This window comes from Pinus tabuliformis, chromosome 5_1, assembly GCF_031772625.1.
Source record: "Pinus tabuliformis cultivar Carrire ecotype Pingquan chromosome 5_1, CPIR1, whole genome shotgun sequence".
In the NCBI taxonomy this organism is placed as follows: domain Eukaryota; kingdom Viridiplantae; phylum Streptophyta; class Pinopsida; order Pinales; family Pinaceae; genus Pinus; species Pinus tabuliformis.
The window spans coordinates 273,945,352-273,951,183 of NC_142305.1; the positions used below are offsets into that span (position 1 = coordinate 273,945,352).

The 5,832-nt window shown below is 33.4% G+C and overlaps 1 non-coding gene across 1 annotated transcript; it reads left to right on the forward strand.

The window, feature by feature from the left end:
- The first annotated feature begins 301 nt into the window (after positions 1-301).
- On the forward strand, positions 302-374 carry TRNAA-AGC (transfer RNA alanine (anticodon AGC)). The gene has a single exon. It is a non-coding gene; the product is annotated as a tRNA-Ala (tRNA).
- Positions 375-5,832: the final 5,458 nt, after the last annotated feature.

A 5,832-nucleotide genomic window follows, 5' to 3' on the forward strand; every position in this document is an offset into this window, starting at 1 on the left:
GATATTACAGGGTTCCCGTTGCCACTCTGAGAGGCTGGAGACATACGATTCAGATAGTTGCACCATCTTAGGCAAGGTAGCAAGGTAGCGGTATTATGATATGATATGCTTGCTCTCAAATTTTGGCCTCTTGAAAAAATAAAAGTATGGCGATAATGGTGGCACCGGGAACAAGGCACGGAATGAAGTATGAGCCCTCAGCTTTTGAAGCGATTAGGGATTAAATAAGATGGTTCTCAAAAAAAAGATTTTTTTCTGGAATTCTGTTAAATGCGAAATGTTAAAGAGCCTATTCAAACTCGGGGATGTAGCTCAGATGGTAGAGCGCTCGCTTAGCATGCGAGAGGTACGGGGATCGATACCCCGCATCTCCAGTGGAAGGTGTAAAATATTTAACGTACCGCAGCCATTTTTTGGTTTTTCACGTTTTATTTATTGGATTTTCTAATCTATTTGATTTTGTACGGGGATCGATACCCCGCATCTCCAGCGAAAGGTGTAAACTATTTAACGTATACCGCAGCCCTTTTTTGGTTTTTCACGTTTTATTTATTGGATTTTGTAATCTATTTGATTTTATAAAATAATTTTTTTTACAGGATTTCTAATTAATTTCTCCCGTCCGGCTGCACATCTCGCTTGTGTTGTCATCTATTAGATTTTTTTTAATAATTATTTTATACTTTATTTATTGGATTTTCTCATTTATTTGATTTTTTAAAATAATTATTTTTATAGCATTTTTAATTAATTTCTTGTATTGGCTGCACAGCTTATTTCTTTTTTTCACTTCTGGTTCACGGATATCTATCGTTAGTGGCACTTTTTTTTTTTCACTTCTGGTTCACAGATACCTATGTTCAGTGGGTCCGCTATACTCAGGGTTGTTCAACATTGAGTGGACCCCGCCTGAAGGGGATCAACACCCCTTTGTTCAAAATTGAGTGGACCCCACCCGAAGGGGATCAACATCCCTTTGTTCAAAACTGAGTGGACCCCACCCGAAGGGGATCAACACCCATAGGCAGGGTTGTTCAACACTGAATGGACCCCACCCGAAGGGGATCAACACCCCTCGGCCTATTCACTGACCTGACCTCGACCTCGAGAATTGACCCTATGACCCCCCGATTGGTGAGAACTGATTTGACCCATTGAGCTAACTCTTGGGGCTCTGCACAGCCCACTTGTGTCATAATCTATTTGATTTTTTTTTAAATAATTATTTTACATTTTATTTATTGGATTTTGTAATTTATTAGATTTTTTTAAATAATTATTTATTTTATTTTATTTTTTAAATAATGTATTTTTATAGGATTTTTAATTAATTTTTCCCGCTGGCGACACAACCAGCGTTTGTTTTCGTTTTATTTGGGATTTGATTAAAAATAAATTACATATATTTTCTATTTTGGTATTTTATTTATTAATTTCTTTGTTTTAACTAGTTCAAAGAAAAAAATTAATATAGCAAAGATTAGAATGAACTCTCATGAGCTCCATAGTGAAACCGGTAGTTATGCAGTTCCTAAAACATAATGGATGGAAAGAATTCGTCATCTCTGTGAGAATATGAACATCGAAGATGAAAATCACTTCCTCTTAGAGTGCCCCTTGTACAACCACATTAGATCTCAGTTTCATAATTTTGTTGCAACACTGACCTTCCTAGCCTTTTACGATGTGAAAATTATAGTGAACTCAAGAGGCTTCTCTCCAATCTTTTTGAGAATAAAAATAAAATCTTAAATCAAACTAAATAATTTGTTTTTTAACATTGACAAACCAAAATTTAATCTGAGTGAACCTTTCATCATCATCAATTATTTATTGAGTTTTTGATATATATATATATAATCTATTATTTATTGGGTTTTAGATATATATATATATATATGTATATATAAGATTTTTAATCAATTTCTCTTAACCTACTGAACAGCGCGCTTGTCTTCTACTTGGGCTTTGATCAGAACTAAATTACATATATTTTTAAATTTGGCATTTTATTTATTGGTTTTGTAATATTATTTTTATTTTTAAATTTTATAGTTAGGATTTTTAGTTAATTTCTTCTCCCGGTTGCATTGGATTTGTTTTTTATTTGGGATTTAATCAAACAAAATGGTAATAATTTTGACTAACTTCATCAATGTGGTTTATAAAAAAAAAAATTAATTTAGATTTTTAAATATTTAGGTCCACAGGGCTTCTTATGAATGAACATAGTCGTCAACCTTCTCATTTTCTGATTGACATCTATTATATGCTTTTCTGTTTGACATCTGGTAGTAAAAGATATTTTTTTGACATCTAGCTATATTATTTATGTTACCGATTCGTTATCCCTCATCGTGCGTCGCATCTCGCAAGCATGCAATGCACTTTCACTGCTTTTTCCCATTCTTTTATGTCCTTTCAAGCTTTTTCCCTTCTTCTTTTTTTTTCGTTTTGGGCCTGTATCTTGAAGGTGTAATGGTTTTTATGGTCTAATATATTTGAGACAAGCGGTATTCTCTCTGATGAAGGTGTACTAGATCAAGCTATATCTACAGGTTGTGCTGTAATGGTTCAGCCTTGAAGTGGCAAAGCAATATTTCATTGGGGTCTGCCTGTGAATGGTTATTTTCTGAAAGGTCTCAAAAGCTCGTCTCTTCATTACCTGAAAGCCTTTGGCATATAATTCAGTAATTCAATTTTCCTTTCTGTAAGTTAACTCTCCTATCTCCCTCATCGGATTGTTATACACCATGTTTATGTTACTTTTGTGTTTTAAAGTAAACACATGTTTTTGTACTTAAAAAAGACATAGAAACCACTTCTATGTCCGCTTGTATTTTCTGGTGTCAAAAACTTCTAACCAATGTTGCAATATCGGTTGAGTTGCCACAGTAGGATTGCGGGTAACTTTTCAGTTGTGGTTGTAACCGATTGTTCTTCGGAGTGATTCTCTCTATTAACCTTTTCACATCTTCCTTAATTTGTTGCACTGGCCACTGTCTTCAATAGTCTTCACTCTCTCTTAGCTTTGATTGTATTGTGTTCTTTTCACCTCCGAGTTCTGTTGTGCATTGAAACACTTCTATGGTCTTGATTGGTTCTTTAGCTACATGGGTATTTGGACATGTTCTTCACTTCTCTAGATCGCCTCTTGGCTCCATGGCATGGCTGCATCTTCAAGATGGGTTTCTGAGCAAGATGAGTTCTTCTCAAGCGAGCGTGTTTGAAGATATCTACATGGATCTTTGGACATGGTCTTCAATTCTCTAAATTGGCAATTGGCTCCATGGTATGTTTGCATCTTCAAGATAGGTTTCTGAGCAAGATGAGCTCTTCGTTTCGTCATTTTTCCAGGGGAGCGTGAATCATTTCTTGATTGCATATCTGCTTCTAATCAGCGGATATGTCTGAATGTCTTCCTTGCCATTTATTGCACTACAGGAACCATAGAGGTGATTTCATCCTCTCCAACTCGTCTGGGTCGCCTTCTATGAGTCAAGACATATAATGAATGTATATGAATCAACACATATCATGAATGTCTACTAAGGTGGCATGCAGGTTTTGTAAGGGCTGCCTTTTATGATTCAGAGAGATGTCTGAATATCTTGCTCACCCTTTCTCTTAAATGAAGAAGGCGGCATGCAAGGTTTTATATTTTTTATTTTATTGCAAAGTTATTTGTGGCTTCCTGAGGGTTGATTTTCCCATGCTTTAACTTGTCAGATTATTAGACTGTCATAGCTCCTGGCATGCACGTTATTGTTGTATCTATGAATGGGTTTTTCCACTTCTTGGCTTCAATCATGACCATTTGGGGTGGCCTTCTGCACTAATTTCCATCTGCCTTCATCATCATGAGCTAGAGAGTCTATGATGTGTTTTGTCTTATAAGTTGGCATGTGTTTTGTTTGATCTTTCTTTTGTGTCTTCGATCATGGTTTAAGTATTCCTGGATATAGTGACAATGCCAGCGGCTCCTTTCTCCTCCAATTGAGGTGTTATATTTGTTAAAAGATGTTCAGATTTTCTCATTTTATCATGAGATGAATTAGTTGGGATAATAAAATGAATGAGTTGGGATATCGGTTTTATGTTGTCCTTCATGAAACGTTGTTCAAGTCGGTATCTTTGATACTTTCCAATATATCACTGCTTCACTTCATTAGCTGATCTGAATAGTGTCTGGTGTGTTGTTCCTCCTTTCAAGTGTGCGTGTTCATGTTTAGATGGTCGTCTTCAGGCATGGTTGTCTTTAGGTGAGCATGCGTGTTCATGTTTAGATCGTCGTCTTCAGGGGAGCGTGAGATCACAATCAAGAAGGCATCCATGGGGAAGAAGTGCTTCTATTATTCTTGCTACATGTAATGTTAGCAACGATTTGGCATTTTCTTATTTTTGTTTTTGCCTTCCGGCCTCCTAATTTGACATTGACCATGGTTTTTTAACGTCTCTATAGACATGCTCTTTGGAATGGTTGTGGTCATTTAGTTTCCAACTTCTAAGTTCTCCCTTTGACATTTAAAGTTTGTAATGTCATATTTAGCATGGTTTCGAATATTATATTTTGACTTTCTAATCGCAATATACAATTATGGTTTTCAATGTAGTATAATTCTATATATGTATATTATTCTTTATAAAATATAATAATAATATCATGGTTTCTAATGGAATTAACTTTTTAAGAGCAATATATCAACATGTTTTCTAATATTATGTTTTGACTTTCTAAATGCAATATACAATTATGATTTTCAGTAAAATATATTGGTAGGGGATAGGCATGGTGGTTATTGCCTTGGTCACTAGCAAGCTTCGTATATGCTTGGCCATCTATAGAGGTTTCTTGATTTTGGGTAATTAACTTAACCTCTTGATTTTGGGTAATTAAGTTACTCTAAAATGAAATAAGACATTCAATGTGTTCCTTGTAATATACATATAAGCAAAACATCTAAACAAAAGTAATTTCACAATGATCCAATCCAAGAAAACAAGGTTTTCCACAAACTAATTAAGTCTTTCAACCTTTTCGGCTTATTCGCTTATATCAAACATTTGTGCAGGGTTTCAACCAATTAACATTTCATTGAGTATGTATTTACAAATCAATGATTTTGGGATCAAATCCCACAGAGCAATTCTATACCTGCTCTTCAAATTCCTTCAAGCTTTTGAAAGTAAAACCAATGAATTATCAATATAATTTTACCATAATAAAAAACAATTAGAAAGCCTTTATCTAGCTCAAATTGCTCATCCTTTAGGCTTGAACCAACATCTTTTCTAGAAGAATTCAACGATTCCAATTTAATAATCCTATCGGTCTCTCTTTGTACCTTTTGGGACAATTGCTATTTTATTTTTATAATAGAAAAAAATAATTATATTTCCAATTTTTTTATAGACATTAATCATTATTATTATTTTTAAATCTGATATTTTATTTATTAATTTTTATAATATATTTAATTTTTTTAAATAATTATTTTTAAATCTTTTATTTTATAGATAATTTTTTTCAATAATTCCTAAAAATAATTTTTATTATCAATTTGTTTTTTTAATAATTCTTTCCCAAAAAAGTGTTGTTTTTGTTTTTCGAAATGTAAATTGCATATATTACCAAAGTTTTTACCAGCCGCACAACCCGCTTGTGTTTTTACATTTTATGTATTGGATTTTGTAATCTATTTGATTTTTTAAAATAATTACTTTTTATAGGATTTCTTTTAATTAAATTCTCCTGCCTGCTGCACAGCCCGCTTGTGTAGTAATCTATTTGATCTTTTAAAATAATTATCTTTATAGGATTTTTAATTCATT